Below are 25,420 nucleotides of genomic sequence, written 5' to 3'. Positions count from 1 at the left end.
TAAGGGGGCGATAGAAGGTGATGAGGGAGTGATTGATTTTGGGGCTGTTTCCCTAGAGGGTCTTATGAGCTATGCATAATGATTTAAATATTATGCGCTCCTTTATTGGCAGCCAGTGCAATGTTTTGAGAGCCGTCTTGGCAGAGTGAGTTTTGCGTATATAATGTAGCATAATAATCCACACACACTAGCCCCTTACCTTGCTGGGGAAGGGAACTAGAGGCACGGGGCCTAGGGACTCGCCAGCCTCCAATACGATATGTATACACAAAAATGGGCTGCCCCTAGTATGAGTTCCTACAGTTTCCTAAAGAGTTATCTTGAGATGCATCACCAGTGGGGGCATCTCATAAAAAGTGACAGACTGGCCTCACACACCGCCCGGTGTAATGCTTCATCATCGGCTGTCCTTGCCCTCTAAAAACTTCGTTTGATAGAGGGCGGGCATACACCTGGAGACAGGGATGCACTTCTAAAGCTAAGTGGTGGCCTGTGAAATAGAAATAGTGAAAGGTGATCTAAAAACCATTACAATTGTCAATAAACTGTATTTATTCAGGGAGCAAATGAATGGTATTAAAAGAGGTGAACGTGATCTGGTACGTTACTCTCCTTCACTGTGTTAAGGGTGGTCAACATGTTGCTGCATTCATGTCCCCGTAGGGTACGTAGCATTCGTCAGGACCAAAGGGTTTCTAACTATGGGAGCAGCCTTTTTGCACGTGGTGCAAAAAGGACCTACCACCGGAGGAACGGGGGCTGTGGGCATCAAGCTCCCCGATCAGTGTAGTACCAGTGTAAGTGATTCTGTAGGAAAAAAGGAAACAAAAAAGACATACAAACCAGAAGTGTAAGTATATTTCAAGTGGCAAACTTTGCCATCCATGCTACGTCACACATATTGCGCGCGTGGTGTGGTCTTTATGAGACACGTGGCAAGTATACGTGTCGTCATTCAGCAAATGAAGTGATTGCAGTATGCTTCTTACCGTAAAATACTATTCTACTTGCTCCATGGGATGGCGAGGGTGGAAGGGCCTACTGTGACTTTCTGCAGTGGAGAGGTACAGAGGGTCAAAGCCTGTTTGTGCATCCACAGGGCTGTGACTCAAAGGCCAACATACACTATTGTGCAGTTTAAAAAGTGTTTTGTATGCCCAGTGTAGGCAACACACACACACACACACTTTCTCAACAGAAGGTGAAGCAAAGTTACACCTTCGCAAATATACGAGGCAGTCACACTCTTACTGTCTGAATTCAGCACTTCCAGCCGTTACATCTACATGCGCCATCTCGGTCTCCCCGTCGGTAGTGTGGTGAGAACCCAGAGGGTTCGCGCTTATAGATATTGATATGCTTTTAAATGCTATTTTCTCAGGAAATACTGAACAGATTGACACCTGCAAAAGGCACTTCCTTGACCTTATGGCTACCTCTCTGCCAAATTTCACGTAATTCTGTTCAGCCGTTCGGGCTGTACCTTCGACTAAAGGTCCTATGGAAAAATGCATGGGGAAAACGCGTTTTGGGACCCCCCCTTTTTCTCGGCCCCCGCTTGACGAATCACCCCGAGACTTTCAGGGTAGGAGCTGAACGGAGCGCCCCATTTGTTTTGAAAATTTTGCGAGGATTCGTCAACCGGTGCCAAAGTTATTCAAAATAGAAAACTCGGTCCTAACTATAACTATCTACTGGCGACCGCCGGTAGATAATATATATATATATATATATATATATATATATATATATATATATATATATATATATATATATATATATATATATATATATATATATATATATATATATATATATTGTGTAGAAACCTAGCTGCACAATTCTGCACTACTTGCAGTATCCTTGTAGTGAATTAAGGGGCACCCAAGTAGAGGGAATTCCCCTAGTCCAGGGGGGAGAGAACCAGCGCCTGAACCATGACTCTCCAAGTGGGTAACGGAAGAAAAGTTGCAATTTTCCAAATCAATCTAATGATACCAAAGCAGGTGGCTGCAAGCTTCACTGCTTGGTGATCAAATTTTAGAGAGCTATTCAACCACACTCCCAAGCTTTTGATCTTGTGTTTAGGGGCTGGTGGAGGGCCAAGACAGTTAGGCCAGCCCAATTCCAATGCAGAGATGGAATGATTGCCCAAGATAATTAGCTCGGTCTTGTCTCCATTAGGCTTGAGGCACAACTGGTCCATCCATTTGGCCACTGTTTCCAGACAGGTTTCTAAGTTAGCTGGCAAGTTTTTCGGATGTTTTAATGCTACCACTAGCTGTGTATTGTCAGAATATCTGACGATATGGACCCCATATGGCAGGACTAGCTCAGCAAGAGGTTTTAAATAGAAATTAAACAAAGTTGGGCTCAGTGAAGAACCCTGGGGGACTCCACATGTGAGTGGCACACTTTTAGAAGTGTTGTTACCTTCAAATATCTGAAATGATCTATCAAGTAAAAAAGTCTTGATCCAGGCCTTGACATTACCTGAGACTCCAACCCTTCTGAGTCTGTCAAGAAGAATGTTATAGTTGACACTATCAAAGGTGGAGCTCAGGTCAAATAGGATGATGGCCACTGCTCCTCCCTGGTCGAGGATTTTCCTTGATTCCTCCACTACTGCTAGGAGAGTGGTTTCCGTACCATGTTGTGGTCAGAAACCTGTCTGGGAAGTATGCAGTAGTGAATGAGTTTCTAAGAACCCAGAAAGAGTTCTATTAACATATTTCTCCAATCGTTTGTGCTTACCTACTCCAAGCATGGAAAGGAAGTGGAGGAGGCACACACCAAGCTTGATGGCAATCAAATAGATTATTCAGCAGCAAAGACAAACATGTGGGCGCGCTGCTGTTCCTATGGAATGCAGTGGTAAAAACTGCTTTTATACAGGTGGCTTAGCGCAAAAGATGGCAGGGTAACAGGGTCGGTGCTAGGCATGGGCAGCGTGGGCAGCTGCCCAGGGCCCCGCGCCTGCTCGCAGCCATGGGGCCTCGCACCTTTAAAGACTCCAGATTATTGAGGCCCAAGAGGTCCCCTAAGAATTTATATTTTTTCTTTGTTTGAACAATCTCCCCTGCAGGCCTGTCTCTGTGGGCCTAATGGCTGCATCTCCATGTTGATGGCAGCAATTAGAAAGTTTATTGAAGTCCCCTTGCTGTGAAGGGTGCCCTGGCCCTGTATCAATGAAAGGCAGAATATCCTGCTGGGTGCAGAGCAAAAGATTGAATTGCGATGTTGGCTCATCACAATGGAACCTGCTCACCTAGGACAAGTGGAAAGGGAGCAGAGAGGGGGATTAAAGTGGTAAGACACATTGAATAGAGTAATGGGGGAGCAGATAGGTGTGTGTACGGCAGTGAGACAAGAGGTGCACGCAGAGGAAGAGAATCAGCGTGTAAAAGTGGATGGAGCAGGTTTAAAGTGTGCTGGGTCATTCGAGTCTCAGACCAGGTAGTGAATTAAAATGGACATTCAAAAGGGGCCCTATATTCATGACCTTAAGTTAGCCTGCAAAAACATTGATCCAGTGTCTGCACAATGAATGAAAGTTCTGAAAAGCAGGTGATGAGACGGGCCCGCTCTCCATTTTTGCCCTCACCCTCAGAGTGAAAAAACAAATCTTAACTCTGCAGCAGTGCCCACCTTCGCTACCTTCAATAAAACTTCAAAGAGACTCGTTATAATTCTTTCACAGTCTCATCATGTCAGAACTGGAGCATTTTCAATATAATATACAAGTAAGCCGTAGATGTTTCTTATTCATCTTATGCAACTAATAATAACCACGGACAAAGCCAATAGTCCTGGCTTGTTGTAGGTGTAATTTTACTTTATATTTTTCTGGAGGCAATGACAGAGGCAGCAAAATACCAGTCAGGCGGCAGACTATGCTAAGCACAGATTTATATAGCTTACATGTTTTTAAGCCACACCCTTAATTACATCAGCAACTCCCCTTTGAAAGACACCCCCGTTTTTTTCATCCCACTTAAAGCCCTGCTGTCAGGTCAGTATGTAGGCCGTTTTGTGGGCTAGTTGTTAACCTGCTTTATGGGCAGGTGAGACGGTTTTTACTATTGATGTTTATGATATTAAAGCAAACATTGCCTGTACAAAACTGAAATCCGTGTAGTCTTCCATACCTTACAAAAAACTTACACAGCATATCTTTCCAATTTAAAACTACCCCAGTTTGCAAACATGGGACACTTTTCTAGCTAATTAACTCACTAATGGGGGCCCCTTATATTTTGGTACTGGGCCTATTTTCTTTCCCAGTCTGATGCTGCATGTTTGGCAGGGCCACTGGAATTATGCGATTGTGAAGCAGCGGCGATTTTGTAGAATTATGCGTTTGAGTCATTTGCCACATAATCAATAATCTGCTGCCTAATCTACAGATTTTAACAATAAAATTGCTTTATTTCTCAAACGGTTCAAAAGTTACTAAAAATGCAGCGACACATCTTGCTGCATGTGGGAAGGTCCTTTGAAAAGCTGGAATAGTAAACTTTCTGTTTCCCAATGCTAAATTTGGTTGTTAAATTGGTACTAATGGGGTGCAGCCAGTGCCCAAACAGTGTTACCAAGTTTAAAAATGGTTAAAAAAAATGAAGTAATACTATTTCAAAATGTGCCAGATTATGCCACATAATTTGCCTTTTCTTGCCACATAATTTACTCAACCTTCCACATAATTTAGCCCTCTCCTGTCGCATAATTGCAGTGGTCCTGATGTTATGGTAATCAATGGCAGTGATTTTGTTCCTGTTTATATTTCACATGCTTTACTTAATCTTGCATTCCCCTAGAGTGGTAGCTATTTCCAGCATGTGTGTTTCTGTATTTCATCTCACAGCATATTACTCTTGGATGATATACCCTGTGTACTGAGTTGCCTCCAGGTGTTTATAACAGCTACAGTTGAGCACCTTGGAGTTTAGGCTGCAGGCAGTACAACGCTCACTCTGTGCCTGTCTGTGGGTCATAAAAGGTGTTCAGAGTACATGATCATTCAAAATATGGCCTTTCTGCAGAGCCTGCATTCCAGTTATGATTCTATGCAAATGTGTGTGAAGGAGCTACTTATTGGTCAAAACAACAAGGGGAAAGGAAAATAAGTTATTGTTGTTACTCATTTAGCTTAAACAGCTAACAACCATTGACCAAACCCAGTCGCAGCCAGCATGAGTCGCGGGTGTGGGGGTCACGGGGGTTGGTTTAATTTTAATTATTAAAAAACCCAAAAACTTTCCTTAGCCGGCCCAATTCCACGTCGTCGCTGCTTAGGAGCCTCACATGTTCCTATTCTGCCCGGGATCCACATATCCTAGGACTGGCCCTGCAGGGTAATACTCTGCTCCTCCTCCTTAAGTGCTAAATACCTAGTGTTAAAGTGTCAAATTAAAACCTTCATCCAATTCCTTTTTGGAATCAAAAACAGTGGGTTACCAGAGGAGAGTGCCATCCAGATCACAGACGTGAGGCAGTGAAGGAGTGAGGCGTGCGGGGTCCCCCGGGAGGAACAAGCTGCTGCGACTTAACGCTGGTGGCTTCCACTCTTACCGAGAGATAACCACGCCCCCAGTGCTTCGCCACACCCCTCCCCTGAGCTCTCGATAAATGCTCCACGCTCCACTCTGCTTCAGCCTTGCCACACCTCACCCAGCTCACCTCATTCTTGCTGCCTTTGCTGCTCTTGCAGGAAGCAGCCTGGGCCAAAAGCAGAGGTGACACAGGAGTAAATTTACTTGAGACCCCCGTATCCTTGGGTCTCACTGCCGCAAGTCACAAACCGTTGGTCCGTCACTAATTGACCGGCTCTCCAGCCCCTGAGTAGAACACTCTCTCCGAGATGTATGCCTGGCTACACCTACTCCTAACCTGTAACACTCAGGAGCACAGGAGGGAGGCTGTGGTGTCCTCAGGCTGCAGCATCCTCAGTCCGCAACAAGCCAGGTGGGAGAGTAAAGGAGAGCTGTGCAGTCTGGAGCAATCAAGAGGGGCTTGGGGGGGTAGCCGAACGCAGGGAGGCCCCCCCGGGCAGTTTGGGAGGGGGGGGGGGGCGTTTTTCAAGCCAGCCATTTTGTTTTGGGCTCATTTTATTTATAGCACAATAGCATCTCAATTATAAATTCTTTGGGCTCCTGCTCCTGGCCACCATTTTAGGTTTGGTGGCTGGGAGCTTTGGCGTAGAGTAGTTTTTGCCCTCCCTCCCTCCCCTTTTGTATGGTATTTTTGGTTGGGTTTTTTACCCCTTTTTTCCTTATTTTAGGTGGCTTCTGTTGGGACAGGTGAGCAGGGGTTTGGCTATGTACTGTCGCTTGGAACAGGTGCTGTGCGGGGGTTATTGGAAGTTTGCCAGGGTTGGCAGAGGCTTTGTGGTCATTGTTGAAGTTGGGTTATCGACAGGGAAAGGGTAGGCAGGTTATTTTTAGTTCGTTTACACATGTTGGGTGATTGACAGTTGTAAAGAGGCAGGCAGGGGAGGTTGTTTAACGGATGGGTTGAATTTATGGGGTTATACTTTGATGCATTGCTTTGTATTGTTTGTAATGTTGTAATGTACGGGTGGGGGCGGGTTCAGGGACATTTTGGGGGCGGGGTCAGGAGTCAGGTATGTGGTTTGATTAGTGAGGTTTAGTTTTGTAAGGCGTTTGCCGAGGAATTATACTGTTATGTGCACCTGTTTCAATAAAGCGGCCTTTTACACACAATCGTGGGTTTGTGGTCTGCTCCCCCCACCTCTCCCTCCCAAACTGGCAAGACGGAAAAGCAGCGGGAGGCAAAGTTGCAGGCATAGCAACTGGCGGCAGAATCCGAGGGCCAGCACGCCTTTCAAGACCCCGGGGCCGAAACGCCGTGCTGCTCACAGTGGCTCACTGGGTACCTCTTACTCGAATTCAATTCAAATGTATTTTTCTCAGGTAAATTGGGGCACTGAAATGACAAAGGAATAGTAGGTGCCACACATTCCTAACTAATGGTGCCTTTATGGGACGTTTATAGATAATATTTCATACCTGTACTAATGCAGTGCACCCAGAACGAATTTAATTAACTAATGTTTTAAATGTAATTGCACGTTAATACATTCAAAAAGATTGAAGTTTGTCTTGCAGACACGTATTATTTGTGAACCATACTAAATGATTTCAAGTGCATAAACAGCCATACTAGGATCATGACATCTTATTATTTCTTATAAATGTATGATAAACAATTTTATATTTTTCACATTATATTAGCACGATTTAATGTAGACCAAACTGAATATGTGTAGTGTCCTGACTTGGTGAATCCAGTGTTCGTGAGAGAATTTCTCAGTATAACTAATAACATGTAACAGTGTTTTTTTCCCTGAGTTAGTGATAGGATTGACTGCTCACTATCCTTACTTACGGAAATTATTTGCAGAACTTACCTTGGCAAAGTCTGGTTTGACCAATGCGGACTCACTTGGCGTCTTTTACGAACTGACGCATAAGCAGTGTGCGTTTAGTGGTCTTTACCATCTCAGGAGACTGCTTGAACTGGCATACTCAATGTCCTTTCCTGAACTCTTAAGCTTTGGTATCTTCTTTCAACTTTTCTATTAGATTTTAACCAAACTTGTTTAGAACCGGAAGTAATTGTTGCACTTGCTTACATTAAGTTTGATAAACCAAACTTAAATTACTTTACTGACTCAGTTATCATGATTGTTTCTTCATCAATTCATATTAGAGAGATCTCAGAACATCAAATACTAATGTTGTTAATTTGCATTGCTTTAAAAGATCTCTTAGGGAGGCGTGGCCAAGATGGCGGCCGAGTGAGACGTTCCTGTCCGTCCCTTCGGCCCTGCTGCCCATATCCATCACCATAATTTAGCGTTTCTGCCCTGCTGCAGCTGCCCGTGAGCGGCTGAGGAGCTGGACTTGCCAGGCTGCACTGGTGCTCTCCTAAAAACCCGATCCAACGCCGGGGACACTGCCGGCTGTGCTGGGAGGCCGGCAAGTTGAGAGCAGCCCATGAGAGAGGATGCCAGGCTGGACCGACCTGCTTGTAGCGGCTACCCCACTCGTGCCTGCGGGTGGTTGCGAACTGAAAGGCGCCGGCGGCAGGCCTGGCTGAGGGATCTGCCTGGGTCCCTATGGAAAGGAGTGAGTGGGCTGCCCGGCGCCTAGCGTGTGCCTGGCCCATGGATAGAAGAAGATGCAGACAGAGAGACCTGCGTCTGCCTGGAGGAGGTTGTCTGGGTACCTAGGGCCTAGACCCGGGCCAGACCATTTCACGCGTCTTGGGTGGGGCGCACTGAATGAATCTACCGCCATATTGCTGCGTTGAGGAGCAGTCGAGGAACTACCAGCCACAGACGGAACCCGAGGCACCAGCGCACCAGGCAAGTGGGGTGTGTGGACCAAGAAAGCCAGCCCTGTGGTTGAGGTCTGTGGCAGGGGTCGGATTCAGGCCGCGAGGGACGCGGCGACTGTATGAGCCAGGGGCTTGATCCCTTGAGGCTGGCTGGGACAGAGACCTGGGCCCTGATGGAGGTGAGGGAATGCCGCTGAGGGCCACTAGCCCTTCCTGTTGATGCACGCCGGCCGTGAACCAAGACCCTCTACCCACAGCATCCTCTAGGGTGAATTAAGGAGGGAGCGGATCCCCCGAGGATACCACTGGTGACATCGGGTTGACCCCCTCTCTGGCTCAGTGTGAGCTGGCCGCGTTGCACGGTCTGCTGAGAAGCACCCCTGGAGCGAGCACGCGAGTTTGGTTCTAGCAGACCTACAGCCCCCAGGGGTAGACTCTGAACGCGGGGAACAAAAGGGACATCGTCCTGAGGGACTGCCACTGCTTGGTAAATCCAGTGCGGTAGGGACTGTCAAGCACTTATGGAACCCGTGGTGACTCTAGCTGGTCTGACCGGCGATGACTACAGGCAGAACTATGAAAAAACGCTGTGTGAAGGTGATGCTCTCCAGGCCGGTGGGTGGAACTTCTGGGGATCGCACCCCTGCAGCTCCCACTCCCTCTGTGTCACTCAAGGAGAAATCGGAGGAACCTGTGACATGCTCCTTCCTCGAGTCCCTGTTCACATTCCTTCAAGAGGACCTACAGGAAGTCAAGAGGGACCTCTCCAACGATTTCAGAAAACTCAGGAGGGATATGGACTCCTTGGGAGATCGTGTAGCCACTCTGGAGGACCATGACAACAAATCAATGGAGAATGAATCACATGTCCTGTTTTTTGCCAGGGTCTAATGATCTCATCTTTTGGAGACCCTCATTCACACTATGCTTGAGGAGCGGTATATGTTAGTTCTCCGCTTAATAAGTGAATTGCGTCATCATTGGGTCTAATCACTCAAGTGTTTGGTTCTCCAAGTGATCTCCAGTCCTCCACCCTGAGGGAGACTGTCTAGTATTTTGTCAGTTGTGATTAGAAATTGAAGCAATGAATTTAAAAAGGGAGTAAGAGGGCTTAATCATAAAACCAGATGACAAAGGGGGAGGTATTGTTCTACTAACAACTGAAAATTGCCAAAAACAATGTGCAGACCTCCTTTCTGATGAGAGATACTACAAAACATCACCCAGGATCCAACTCCAATACTGCAACAGACCATAGAAAAAATGGTAGAAGAGACTGAAACCAACCATTGGATATCAAAGAACGAAGCAGACTTTTAAAGAAACTAACCCCCCAAAACACCGTATTTCTATTCACTTCCAAAAATCCATAAAGACAAGTCACCACCCCCAGTAATGACCTATCGTCTCAGGAATTGGATCCATACTAGAACCACTATCCCAATTTGTGGACCACTATTTAAGACCACTTGCACAGAACACCACCACGTACCTAAAAGACTTCTGAATCAACTTTAGGACCTAACATTCCAAGGAGGGACCTCACGTATGGTAGGATGGACATGGAAAGTCTCTACACAAGCCTACCCCAAGAAGCTACTCTACAAACCATTGAAGACATTCTGTTCAAACAACAATGGACCTACAACACCCCTAGACATTTTATCCTCGAATGCTGCTGTCTAGCCTTAACCGAAAGTTTTAAAAAAAATGAAAACACAATTTATCTCCAAACCCACGGAACTTCGATGGGCAGCACGTTCGCCCCAAGTTTGGCCGGCCTTTACGTCAGTGCCTTTGAAGACAAACACATCCTGAATGACACCAATCCTATCAGAACACAAATCCTGTTCTGGAAACGTTATATAGAGGATGTACTATTAATCTGGAAAGGCACACCAGACACACAACCAGAATTCCATGGATGGATAAACACAAGAGATGAATTCCTGAGGTTTACATACAGAGCAGATGAGAATAAACTAGACATTTTGGACATCACAATCTACGTAGAGAATAATAACATGAACACCAAAACATTCTACAAACCAACAGCCAAAAATAGTCTGTTGTCATTCACTAGCTTCCATCCTGGCCTCCCTGAGAGAAAACCTTCCATATAGCCAATTTCTACGCATTTGATGGAATTGCAGCAACTTGCATGATTATAAAGAACAAGCTAAATACCTGAGCCCGAAGCTACATGAAAGAGACTATCCAGACAAAATCATCTGGAAATGCCAAAAAAGAGCAAGTAATCAATATCGGAAACTGCTAAAAAAGAAAAGAACACAGACATCCTACAGCACAACTACCAAGTTGGTGAAAAAGACAATCAACAAACACTGGCGGAAACTCACGTCAGGAAACCTCAAATGACCAAAACCCAGGTTTGCCAATTAAAGAAAGAATAATATTCGGAATCTACTAATCCACATGAGACCACCTACCAACAGGCCGCCAAGAGTCACTGTAATGAACATGTGGGGTCTCACATCTGTCATTGGACATTACCCATGTGGATTGTGTTCCATTTGTAAACTCACGAAAGCAACAAAGATCCTCCAATTGACTGAAATCTTTGAAATGACCCTCAGACAACATACAAACTGTAACACTACTCATATCATTTACATGATCACCTGCCCATGCAGCCTGAAATATATAGGCATGACCTGTCACAGAGCAAATCAAAGGATCTGCGAGCATCGCAGCAACATTTTTTATTATTTTTATTTTTTATATTTTATTTTCAATTTTCCAAAACATATACAGTGGGGGTATACAGCAAAGCATCACATTGGCGAGAGAAATCCATACACATGATTGAAATACGAAACATAAGCATGACGATAAAATATCCACATGATGCACATTTTGCCCAATTCTGGCAGACAGACAACACCCATTTTGTTTAGCTTTAACTCCGGTATAGTTAATCCCGACCAGCCTGGCGAGAGGGTAACTCCCCCCGACATATTCAACTATGTAGCACAACAGATCATGAAAGAGACCACAGTGTAATACCTCAGGTACTGGGATTCTCAGGTAGCTCAGTTGCCTCGCCCCCCTCAGCCTGAGCAGAAGCAGTGGGTTGATCCCGAGCCCAGTCCAGAAACGGCACCCAGATATCCCGGGGTCTAAAACAGCGCAAACTGGGCCTGGCCATACGTGACCTCTCTCAGCCATACCTTGACTGTTGGTTTCCTGCGCCTCCCCCAATCTACAGCAATTTGTCTTTTTGCAAACAGTAAAAGTAGCGCATGTAGCTTACGCTTTTTAAAGTGAGTGTGTTTGACAAAACCCAACAAGCCCAATAGTGGGGAAGGAGGTACCTGGACACCAAGGATCTGATTTATGGTGTCAAAAATTTTCTTCCAGTACCCGGTTACATCCGGGCATGACCATGCCATGTGTAGGAAAGTGGCAGCAGGCGCTCCACTGCGCCAACAACAGTCATTGTCCCTTACTCCCATTCTATATAAGCTGATGGGTGTCCTGTAGTATCGATGCAAAAACTTAAAGTGGATCAGTCGGAGCTTATAGTTGGGCGAAAGCTCAGTCATTTTGGCACAGCAATAGTCCCATTCAGTGTCCGCCAGAGGTGTGGGCAATTCAGCGTCCCATTTGGGACGGGCTCCAGAGATCGCCACAGGGGCGTCCGTCTGCATACGTGTATACCAGCGGGTTATCAATTTACGTGGTGATGTTCTCCAGCGCATTCAGCATTGGTGGTTGGGATGGAAAGCTAGCATGCAAGGCTCCACAAGCCAATCGGAGCTTGTGGTGCAAAAACAATTCGCCAAATGGTACCCGTTCACCCTCCGCGGCTGTCGGGTAATCCCTGAACTGACCCTCTGGGTATAAATCAGCAAATGTGTGTAGTTTCATTGCCTGCGCAATTTTCCCGTTCACCTCATCTCGAATGTTGGGCAGAAGTGGGTTCTGCGCAAGTGGGACTGAAGGAGCATATAATACCGGAATCTGTGCCCGTCTACGCAGCCCCTCCCATGCCCATCTGAGCGTCTCTGCCGTATCTAAACCATCCTTTGGGCGTTTGTATTTTTGATATACAGCAACCTGCAGCGGCACCGGGGCGACCGCAGCCTCCTCTACCGCTACATGCGGGTGAAAAGGTGTCGGGTGTATCCAATATTGTAAGAATTGTGCCTGTGCACACAGGGCATATAGTTGCATGTCTGGGGCACCCAGCCCACCCTGCCTGGTCGGAAGCGTCAGGAGGTCCCACGATACCCTAGCCTGCCCTCCTGCCCATATCAACGAGAGGAGCAGCGACCTCAGCGTGTTAAAGAAGGACTGAGTGAGTATAAGTGGCAGATTAACAAAGAGATATAGGAATTTAGGCAAGATAACCATTTTGGTCAGTGCGATACTACCCGCCAGTGACAACGGGAGTCCTCTCCATATTGCCACTTTGTCTTCCAGCCAATTCACTGCCCTACCAAAGCTCCTGCACATCTCTGTGTATCCAGACACCCAGATACTTTACCGAATCATTCTCCCAGTGAAGCGGAAACTCCGAGGTGACCGCCCTAGTATTGTCCGTAAGGGGGAAGATCACCGACTTTTGCCAATTAATAGATATACCGGACAAGCCGCCGAATTTAATAAATTCCCTCAGTACCAAGTCTAGGTTACGCTCCGGTTCTGTGATGTAGAGCGTGACATCGTCAGAGTAAAGAGATATTAGCAGACTGCGAGCGCTAAAGCCAATACCTTTATCCATGTGGTGCTGTCGGATACGCGCTGCTAGCGGCTCCATCGCGATCGCGAAGAGCAGCGGAGAAAGCGGGCAGCCCTGGTGTGTGCCACGCATGATCAGGAAGGGGTTTGAGAGAAGATCATTGACTCGCACCCGGGCTGTCGGCCCAGCATAGAGCAGCTTTATCCACCTGAGAAATAGCGGACCAAACCCCATCCTCTCCAATATATTAAAGAGGTAAGGCCATTCCAACGTGTCGAACGCCTTGGTGTCGTCTAAGAAAACCAACGCCGCCTGAACATCTGGATGGAGGTAGTGTATCACTGAAAAAACCGTGCGTAAGTTGTGGGAGGTGGACCTGCCAGGGATGAAGCACGATTGATCCGGCAGAGCGATCATGGGGAGCATAGGCTGGAGCCTATTAGCTATCAGTTTAGCCAGAATTTTAACATCTACATTGGTGAGTGATAATGGCCTGTAGGAGTCCAGTTCATCCCCTGGTTTGCCCGGCTTCAATAAGGTAATTATGATAGCTTCACGCATCGTTGGAGGAAGAAGTCCCTTCTCGAACGCCTCCTCAAAGACTGCCAGTAGTCTGGGAGCCAGTTCCTCCACATATGTCTTGTAAAATGCTACAGTTAGCCCGTCCGAGCCTGGTGCCTTATCTAAGGGCAGGCTCATGATAACCTTCTTAACATCCTCCAACGTAAATGGCAGGTGCATATACTCCCGGGCCCTATCGTTGAACCACGCCAGAGCAATGGAGTCAAGAAACTCCTGCATGCCCTCCGGGCACTCCATGAGTCTAGCTTTGTACAGCTGGGCATAAAACGAGGAGAATGTCTCCGCTATGGCAGGGGAGCCTCTCACCTTGGTACCATCTGTGTTAGTCAGCTCAGGAATAAAAGCCGCAGCCCGTCTGGATCTGAGCATGCCCGCAAGTGTGCGGCCTGGTCTATCCCCTTCGCCATATCTACGTGCTTCAGCGTGTTTCCCTAAGAATTTTATTTCTCTGTTAGCTTCATCTTCATATTCTAACAGCTTATCTTTCAGGTCAGCAAGTAGTGCCGTGCTCTCACCATTTTGTATGCGGGCCTCCAGCTCTTTTATTTTAGATTCAATATTCACCAGGGTGTTTCTTATAGCTTTCAATACCCCTGCCTGCCTGAAGATACATTTCCCCCTGATAACCACCGTAAAGGCCTCCCACAGGACCGCCTCCGTACCCACCGACCCAGCATTCAGCCCAAAATACTTAGATATATCCGCACGTATTTTTTCCTTGAATGCCTCATCAAGTAGCGCCTTTGGAGGTAGCCTCCAGGTGAATTCCCCACGGTGAGTGTTAGGAAGGGATAACTTCAGAAGACAAGGGGAGTGGTCCGAGAGCGTTCTCGCCAAGTGCCCAACTTCAACCACCCAGCCAGTCATATCTTTGGACATCAACCAGTAGTCTAGTCTAGACCACGCGCGGCGATGTTCCGAGAAACATGTACCCTCCCTAAGCAAAGGATTGCGCATACGCCAAATGTCTACCATTTCCTCATTTTCTATCAGCGTATTCAAAACCGTACTTGCCGCGGTGTGGTGAGCCCTAGCCTCGCACTGTCTATCCAGGTTGTCATGGATTATAGCATTAAAATCGCCCCCCCATAGAGTCGTGGTGCAGCCCGTGGCTCTGACCTTCGCCCAGACTGCCCGAAAAAACTCCGGCGAGTCCACGTTTGGTCCATATAGTGCCACCAGAGCCAGCATCGTGCCCCCCAAATATCCCACCAAAATAATATAGCGACCTTCAGTATCTGAGTGGACCTCTCGCTCCCTCCAATCCAGCCCGCGCTTTAGCAGAACTGCCACCCCTCTAGCATAACTTGAGTATATCGAGGAGTATGAATACCCCCCTCTGCTATGTCTGAGCCTTGCAGACGTAGACATACTGGGGTGAGTTTCTTGTAATAGACATATGTCGATGTTATGTCTCGTGAGATAGGCATGGACCATTCGGGCCTTCCTGCCATCATTAAGGCCACATATATTCCAGGATAAACAATTTATGCTAATCCCGTGCAGTGTGCGTTACCTAAGATTGTTGCGTCAGATTCTCTCAATAAGGATAATTGCGTTTCGTAATGTGGAACATCATACCCACCATAGCCCTGCCATACAACCCCAAACCAACCAAACTTGACATCCAACCCCACCCATCCACCCACATCAACCCCCCAACTTGGTTGAAGCATACCCCCCCTACAAAACTTATACAATAAAACATATCTGGGAAATTTCCCATGGGGTTGAAAGAATGCCGGACGGCAACCCCCGCTTGTGCAGGGTGGCCAAGAAACTGCAGTGGATAGACCTGTACTGTGACTTAATATGGACAACCTAGTGGCTTAAGCATATTGACAACTTCCAACTTCACTTGCGGTTACAATCATATTAACTTCACCCTCCTCAACCCGCCGTTACAACAAAGCACGCATGCAATGCTATAATGACATACTCACGAGCAAAAATTAGATACTGGTCATGTGCCGAGGACTAGCCAAGCTAAATAAATACAAAGACCAGAGGCCGACCCTCACGACAAAAGCAAACCAGTCGCGACCCGGCCCTCCCTCCCAACAAGCCATCAACAATATCCTCCCAAACATGGACAATGTGTGTGCGTGATAGCCCACAATTCAGTCATTGTCACTCAGCTGATTCTCGTTGGTCCCGCCTGGTCGAAGGCTTGATTTTTTCGGCTTCCCACCCACATGTTTGGCAAATTTCAAGGCAGACTTGGCGTCGGTGAAAAAGTGCGTGGTGCCCTCGTGTGATACTTTCAGTTTGGCCGGGTAGAGCAAGGAATACGGGATTTGCGACTGCATGAGGATCCGTTTCGCCGGTAGAAACTCTCTTCTGGCCGCCTGGACCGCCGGTGTGAAATCCGGATAGAAGGCAACTTGATTCCCTTGATGTTGTATTGACCCCATAGTGCGTGCCTGTCGCAGTATAGCGTCCCGATCTTGATAGTTTAACAGCCGCACCAATATGGGACGCGGCGGGGCTCCCACCGGCGGCCGAGTTCCGAGAGTGCGGTGCGCCCTCTCCACAGCAAACTGCGGTGACAGATATGTCGCGAATAAATCCTTCAAAAGGTCAGAGATATATATCTCCATTTTTCGTGATGACTTTAGTCTCCGGGACGCCCGTGATGCGTACGTTGATGCGTCGCGATCTGGCCTCCAAATCCTAGTTCTTTGCCCTATCGCAGCAACATTAAATGCAGCAAATCCACAACCCGGATGAGTAACCATTTCCTCAACCTGAAACACACTACAGATGACATCAAATCGGTCATCTTAGAAACCCTTCACATAAAAGGTCGTAATGCGGAGCGCATACTCTTTGAGAAGGAACAATGATGACACATGACAGAGGTCTGAATGATAACATACCCTGGCTCTCAATCATTTTCTTTTTTGTTTAAATCTGTTTATTGTAATTTACAATTTCTAACAATGCAGTACAGCAATAGATCAACAACACTGTATACCAAGAGAAAATACAATAGCAAATCATATGATGTGGACACAATGGTTATAGCATGTATGTAATATGTCCAATGTGAGGGATTAAAAATGTCAGCATCGTTAGGGCACTTGGGTGAAGGTGCCAGTGCATGCTCCGCCATCCATTTGCGCAGCTCATCGCTGATCTATGTGTGGTGTAGTGCATCTCTGAACAGTGGGCAGAAGGTACAACAAAATATGGACAAAATACCTCTACAAAGGGGAGGGGGTAACTGCCTGTGACTTAAGGCCTCAAGGTGATGAATCAGGTGAATGACTGCTTGTAGTGTACATTAGGATCCTATGATGTGCCTGGCTGAGTAGGGATTGAGGGCCGCCGCCCCACCTTAGGCGTCGCAGTGGTGAAAGCAGTATGTGGCATTAGGCCTCCAACTCCCCCTGTGCATTCTCGGCAGGTCTATCTATCTTCTGCAATATGTTTACAATAGTCCCCCAGTCAATAGCCAGGGAAAATTTGTGAAGGCCAGGGCAGAGGCCCTGGCCCAGTTGAGCAATGAGCAATGCCAGGCCTGTGCATGGGGTGCCACAGGGTCTTTCCACCTTTTAGTAATCAGGCGCTTCGCTCTGACTAGGCCTAGGTCTAAGAATCATGAGGTGACCTTGTGTTTCCTGCCCCTCTTAAAAAGGTGCAATATATACACCTCCCAATGAAAAGAGATGTCACGCTTGGTGCAGCGGGCTAAAGTGGTCGCTATGACAGTCCATTACCCTCCCAGGGCAGGGCAATGCCAGAGCATCAGGCAGTCAGCATCTGAGACATTCAGAATCAGTGTGGTGGAAATACTTGTTTATCTGGGCGGGGCAGAGGTATGCACGATGTAGAATGAAGTATTACCCTGGCTCTCAATCATGAAGTGATACACATGAATTATGGACACTGCTACACAGGCCATTTATCGAACTGGGCACTCATTAGAATAACCAAACTTGTTACACCTACGACTAGAGTAGTCATGATTTTACTTATCAGTGACACAAACTCTTATTTGTCTGCCAATTCAAGTACAAGTTCTTTGCTTAATAGGAGAAACTAACACATGAATTACAAGCAGCAAGATCTAATAGGTATTTACAGCATTTTCCCATCACTCATCAATACATATATTTTTAATATGAGAAAATTCTTTATTAAGAGAAAATAATTTTTTCCCTTTCCTATTTTCAATCTTGATCCCTAACTAGTCTTTCCTTGATGTTAATCACATGCCTCTAAGTATCCGCCAGTTCGTGCCCGCGGTTTCCACTTTCGGGGCATGAAGAACAGAGTCAGCACAGTAGCAGACAAGACGCCGAATAGGTAAGATCCTTCTCCGCAGTACCAGTTAACGATCACGAATAGTTATTGTCATGTTCTCTAGGATAGTCCCATCATGTACATACCGATTACATACATTGTGTCCCATCCACATGACATAACGGTCTTAAACACAGTTGACCTTTTACCTAGTAGCTAACTTCTGTCTCTTAGACAACCAGGCTCTCGGTATCCTATCTTAAACCCTGTACCTGAAGTACATAAACATGTCCCCAAGCACAGTAGATTTATTCTGTATAGGGGTCCCCACTTTTCTCATCCATGGCCAATAGCCAGCTGTGCATAAGTGTTTTTGTTTAGAAAAGGATTAGCAAAGGATTAGTGAATGTTTTAAAAACATATTGATTCTGGAAAAACCCTGGAGTGACCACTTTAGTCAAAAAGAACCTCACTCCTCCTTACAGAACAGAGGAGAATTCCTTCCAGGCTGGACCGAGACTCTGCAGGCTGATCCTTTGACAGGCAGAGACCTGACATCCCTTGAGGGGTGCCATCCTCGACGCAGAGACGGGGTCCTTTATTCAGAACCATCAGGTGAGGGGTTAGTACTACCCCAGGGGATTCTTGGCTCCATTAGATCTATCCTGACATATACATACACAGGCTTTACCCACAAACCTAGGCTAGGTACATTTAGGTAGGCTACACATCGTACGAGTACGTCAAGGCTATTGTTTGACATAATATGTATTTATTCATCTTATTAGCACTATGGTAGAAATGTATCTACTCTTCACGAAATTGGTACTAGCGATTACATTTGTCTGCTCCTGTCTTTTGATTGTCACAGCTAACATGCAGCTAACATGTTTCATACTAGACTGGCGCTTGACGAATAAGTAATTATTGAAACCATTCCAATCGTCATTCTATGTGTATTCTTAGAAAAGCAAGCACAAGTGACTGAGCTAAAGATACCGTATTGTTTTCACGATACCTGAGGAATCAGGATTGTTATGTTCAGTGGTTGCCAGAAACTACATACACCACCGTAGAGCTAGCTGGTCTCATGGCTGACTCATCCTGTGGGGGTGTCCAGAGTCTGTCTGCACACCAAGCCCTCAGTTTAGGTCATCCAAAACGCGCAGGTCCTGGGGGGGTCCTAAGAACTGTCTCATACGCTCCAAATTGTTCCTACAGAGCAAGACCTACACTGTTCCGTTCCCCAAAGGAGCTATTTATACCCCCTCAATAAGGTAACTTTTCTCATTTATTCGTTTACGTTTCACACGATCAAACTCATTAATAGCTAGATCGCGTTTAGTGATTAACAGCAGTTGTTGTTAGTCTCAATGCGTGCACAGCCGCATCATGGTTTTCACAACCCTTAAACGGCCTGATCGCTCCTAGCGAATAATATAGTCGTCCTAAGTCACAATTCTTGCATTACCGTATTACAGTTTTGAGTACCACGTGGAAAGTTAATTTCACATAATATGGCTCCATTCATTTTTTTGATTTTTATTTTTTCCACAATAAGTCTATAAATTTACAAGCACTGATTAAGCAGTCATTAAATATAATGCACTGTTTCTAAGTTCACTACCAGAAGGCAACTTTATGTTTTACCACACCCAGTAACCCATATAACCTTTCTAGCCCTCCCTAATCCACAAATAGGTATCTAGCATTACACAGAGATTGCTAGAAGCTTAGACCATCATAATGAAGTCATCTTGGATAGTAAATGTACTAATACATACAATGTAATGTGTTGTCACAGAAATAGAGCGATTGGGCTCACTGGTGAAGAAGTCTCAGTGACTCACTTACCTACTTACTAGCTACCTAAAAAGTAGCCAACCTTGCATTTTGGTCCTGAAGAAGGCCCATAGACCTATAGAGGCTACCAAGGGCCGAAACATGTCGTCCAACCACGACCACACACCTGGTGCAGTGGAACAGTAACTCTTCCACAACAGCACCAACTACTTCCTTTAACTTTGCTCCTTCCCTGGTAAATAAAAGACCGGACTAAGGAATGGAGACAGTTTTAATCTCACTCCCTTTTTAAATATATCTCTTCAATTTCTAATCACAACTGTTAAAAAAGCAGACAGTTTCCCTCCCAGTGGAAGACTGGAGATCACTTGCAGAACTGAACACCCAAGTGATTAGACCCAATGATGATGCAATTCACGTATTCTACAAGTGGAAAACCAACATATACCACTCTACAAGCATAATGTGAATGAGGGTCTCCAAAAGATGAGATTATAAGACCCTGGCAAAAAACAGGACGTGTGATTCATTGTCCATTGATTTTGACTATACCTAACCGAAGCCAAATTAATCTCTGCTTCCCCCTCCCTCCTTTTGATTCGACGAGGACCATGACAACAGCCATGTGGAACACAAACTCCTGAAACAGGAAATCCTTCACCTCCATGATCAACAGTTGGACCTACAGGCACATGCGGAGGATCTAGAGAACAGATGTCACGGGAATAACATCCAGATCAGGGGTATTTCCTCCAAAGCAGAAGGCAGGGAACTCTCTGGCTATGTCGCGGATCTCTTCGGCGCAGTTTTTTGTTTGAAGGAACTGAGTCAGCCCTCCACGTGGGGAGACAGCCCCCTGGCAGACATTCTGGTCTGCATACACAACTTCCAACTGAAGGAGGACATCCTACACAAGGCCTGGGAAAATCATCCTATCACCCTCCGAGATCAAAACCCCACCCTTTTTCAGGACCTGGCAGCATCCACTTTGCAAAAGAGAAGCGCCTTCAGAATAGCGACCTCCCGCCTCCGGAACATCGGAGTGCCTTACTCATGGGGCATCCCTTCCGCCTCATTTTCCGCTTGGAGGAGAAACTTTTTCAGCTGCGTTCGCTGGAAGAGACATGCAAGGTGTTGGATATCGATCTATCAGCCGAAAGCACAGCATCCTAGACATCCCCGACTCACGCGGCTGGTGGTCACCCTCAGTGGTGTTCCCGTGAGTCGGTGAGAAGATCTGCCCACCTGATCCAGCCATGATTGCCAAGGGCTAACAAGCAGTGTTGGACTTAATTCCTGGGGCACTGGCTAAAGCGTACTCTCTGTGTTGCAGCTGGGCAAGTACGATCACAGACTGCGCCGTGGTGGTTGGGTGGGGGGAGCGAGGCCATGATTCGGCCCCTCTCATTGACACTAGGAACTTTGGAGCTGCTCCTCCCTTAACAGCACATCCATGTTTATGTATTTTTACTTGTTTACTGTTTCTAGGGGGTTCTTGTCTGTTTTGGGGGTTTACTCAAGCTCACTAATGCTACGGTACGAGGCACAGAGTGCTATGGCCAATTCATTGAGGCACAGCACTGGCTCCCGCACCACGTAACGGGTGCCAATGGGACAGCTGCTCGCCCCTCCCTGTCATGCTTTGGGGGACACTCCTCTCACGGTTATTTCCCTTAATGTGAAGGGCCTTAACAGCCCAATTAAGCATAGGGAGGTCCTGTCCTTCCTGGAGAACTCGAAGGCCAACCTTTGCCTGCTCCAGGAAACACCCCTCCTTCCACAGGACTGCCACAGCCACTGTTCACGAGCCTTCCCACACCAATTCTTCTCCTCGGGACGCACTAAAACAGCGGGGTTGGCTCTTTTGATGGCTTGTACTTTCATGGGGCGGATCGGTCCGAAGGTAGCAGAGGCGAGGGGTCGCCTTCTAGCTTACCGTCTCACTCTTAATGGCTGGTCCTTTGTGGTAGCATCCATCTATGCTCCAAATGTAGTCCAGGAGGCATTCCTACACACAACCTTTCCGGGCGTTTTTCACACTCCAGGAGAATATTGGTTGTGGGAGACCTTAACCTAGTCGTGGAGAATGACCTGGACAGGTCGGTGTGGAGGCACGGCCAGGTTGGAGCATTAACCAAAGAGGAACACAGTTGGCTCACGGACCTAGGGTTTTTGGATATTAGGAGGACACTTCTCCTCCTTGCTCGTGACTACTCTTACTTCTCCCACGCACATAAGACATATGCTAGATTAGATCATTCCTGGGCACGAAGGACATTCTTACTCTTACCTCCGTAGCGGAGATCCTCCCTGCCACATTGTCAGACCATGCAACTATAACTCTGTAGTTGAGCCATTTCAGCCGCGGATATTAAGGCATACAGGGAGAAAAGAGATCAACTGTCTGGGCGGGTGAAAGAATTGGAGGGTATAGATCAGTGCACCCGGGCCCGAGAATTTGGTGGCAACTGACTACCGCTTGAGCGCAACTGGCCAGTATTGACCTCAAGAGAGCTGAAAATGTGGCTCTTCATTTTCGCCACACCTTTTATGTTGAGGGTAACAAGGGTGGCTGCCTCCTAGCCAACATGCTACGCATGCAGCAGCAGAAGATGGGTGTCCATTTACTTCTTGATGAAACGGGGGTACAGATCACGGATGATGCCGCCATTGGAGAGGCATTCAAAGATTTATTTGCGGACCTATACACTGGTCAACGTCTGGACCTTGCAGACGGTACACCCTATCTTGTGAAGTCATACACATCCCCCCTCTTTTCTGACCTAATTGCTTCGCTGGATAACGAGATCTGAGTGGATGAGGATATTTTGGCGATCTCCTGCTAAAATATCTTGAAGTCTCTGGGCCCGAAGGCTTCCCATCCATATTCTATAAAACATTCTGTCAAATCCTCGCCCCACTCCTAATGCAGCTATTTAATTCCTTTTCAGCCCCCGTAGCTATTCCTCCCTCCATGCTAACAGCCCTGGTGGCGGTAATCCCTAAGCCCGGTAAGGATAAACCACAATGTTGTTTATATCGTCTGATCTCTCTACTGAACGTCAGTCTCAAACTGTTCATCTGTATCTTAGCGTCCAGATTGAGCCCCTCCATGCCGTCCATTGTAGACCTGGACCAGGAGGGGTTTATTCCCCAATGTCAGACTAGAAACAACACTAAACTAGTGTTGCATATCATAGAGAAGGCTTCATGCGCTCCGGGAGAATATATGCTTTTAGTTATCGAGGCTGAGAAGGCCTTTGACAGGATTCACTGTTCTTTCCTAGAACAAGTCCTGGTCCATTTCAGCATCTCCAAGAGGTTCCAGGCTTGGGTACTAAATTGCTATCACCTTCCCATAGCGTTGGTCAGGGTGAATGGCTGTATCTCCGTGCCCTTTGCCATTAGCAGGGGTACTTAGCAGGCGTGACCCTTGCCCCCCCTGCTGTTTGCCCCCTATATGGCGCCCCTAGCTCAAAGAGTCTGCGACAATCCTAAAATTATTGGGACCACTTCGGGGGTAACAGCATAAGATTAGCCTATGCGCTGATGACATGCTGGCAACACTGGACAGCCCCGCGAAGTCCCTCCCGGCCTTCATGACCGACCTAGAGACATTTGGTCTCGTCTGTTAAGAGTCACAGTCATAAAGATGACCATTTTACCCAAAATTCTGTATCTCTTTCAAACGCTTCCCCGAGCTCTCACGAAAGAGATGATTCCCAAATTACAAGCTGAACTGCACCAATTTGTCTGGGCTGGGAAATAACCCTGAATGAAGAGAGATGTAAGCCATCTCCCCCCCGATACTGGGGGCCTTGGGATACCGAACCTCCAACTGTACTTTCAGACAACCCAAATACGATACCTGGTTGAATGGAACAGGGATGAGTCGAAGCGACACTAGCTATTTCAGGATTGTGCAGTGGCCGGCACTTCCCTTTGGAAGATCTCCTTTATAAAGAAAGCACACAGGCCCCAAAATCTATATCTCTTTCCAATCATAATAGTGACAATGGAGGCTTGGGATCGAATTGGCACTAAATATGGCCTATCCTCCTTTCACTCTCCTTTAATGTCACTACTCGATAACCCGGACTTCTTACTGGGCAACAGCCCCGGGGCATTTTCCAGATGGCGTCAGTCTTTCTGCCGTTTGACAGGACACATGATGGATGAGGAAGAGGTGATCCTCTTCACACAACTGCTTGCAGACTACACTGTTCCAGAGACAGAGTGATTGTACTCCTGACAACGACGTCACTGGCTCTTATATCCTGACAATAAGACAGCGATGCAAAGACACCTCACCCCATATGAAAAATGAATAGTTTCTAAGACACTTGACAAACGATTAATCTCAGTTCCGTATACCTTCCTCACCCAACCCTCCTGACATGTCTACAAATCTAATCAATCTCGTTGGGAAAAGGAGTTAGGGAGACACTTGACCAGTATGGAGTGGGAAGATATATATTGCCGGGCCCGCCATACCACCTGCAACACAGCCTTTACCGAAATATTTACCAAAGTAGCCACGTACTGGTACTAGACCCAGAACGCATGCACAAGATCGACCCAAACAAAAGTGCAGCCTGCTGGAGAGAGTGAGAGGCAGGGGGGACAGTGGTGCAGCTTCTGTGGGATTGCCCTCGCATTCAGGGCTATTGGTCATAAGTGCTTGACGACATCGACCGACACCTAAACACACATGTCCCTAGATTTCCTTCTTACACAATCTTGGGCTTACCCAATCGACTCATCTACCCCTTGAAACAATGGGAAGGTAGATTGGCTTAGGAGTGGGCGCAGTGATACAAAATGTTTTGTCACACTGGGGGACGAATTCTGAGAGTTGACTTGCCACAAATACCTCCGCGTCCTACGACTGTCAGAATTGGTCCCCACCACTGACAGTGAGACTGTCACATGAGCTCAGTGCTAGCATCAGTGTAATTTCAGTATTACCAAAGCACCTTGAGTGTTTTTCAGGAGGAAAGACAAGGGTGTATGATGTTTTGATCTTGTTTGTTGCTCCTTTATACCAAGACTGCTAGATTCTAATGTCGGTATTATCTACACTGTCGCTTTACACTGTATTTCTTGGTGTTCAAGAATAAAAAGATTTGAACGATAACAGAACTCTTAGTGTGTATGATTTGGGCTCGCCTCCGTTTCTTCAGGAGATTTGGGCTAGCCGTGATAACTTTATAGTATTGTATTGAGAGTAATCGATAGGAGTCTGATTTCTAGTCTGTAGTTCAGTTATCTAATTCCTGGTCCTCACTGGATGACTGCTAGGACCCTTTATTTCCAACTCCTCTCGCCACGGAACAAGATTCGTTGGAGGTATGAAACTCAGACAGGGAAACTAAATGCAATTATCTGATATGGACCTAGTAATGCTACAATTCTGGTAGTGTGTCTAATGGCTTCCTGTCTGACGAAGTTAGTATATAAGGGGGAATCCCTTTGAGATCCCTAATGAGACCCTAATTAAAAGTTGACCAAAACCAAAGCTCTATGTTCAGTTGAAGGTAACCAAGTGCCAGTGTTGGAGGAGTGCGACGAAGACAACGAAACAGTGGTGTGAGTATTAATAGGGTTGCACGTTGCTATTGCTTAAGCTTGGATTGCGGTAATTTGTGCATATGAGGTCATGCGAAGTCTTTAGAGTTGTGGTGAGTGAAGCGCTTTGTGCAGTGAAGTTGAAGTTATCAG

This window comes from Triturus cristatus, chromosome 4_1, assembly GCF_964204655.1.
Source record: "Triturus cristatus chromosome 4_1, aTriCri1.1, whole genome shotgun sequence".
Lineage (NCBI taxonomy): Eukaryota > Metazoa > Chordata > Amphibia > Caudata > Salamandridae > Triturus > Triturus cristatus.
This window is presented reverse-complemented; position numbering follows the sequence as displayed.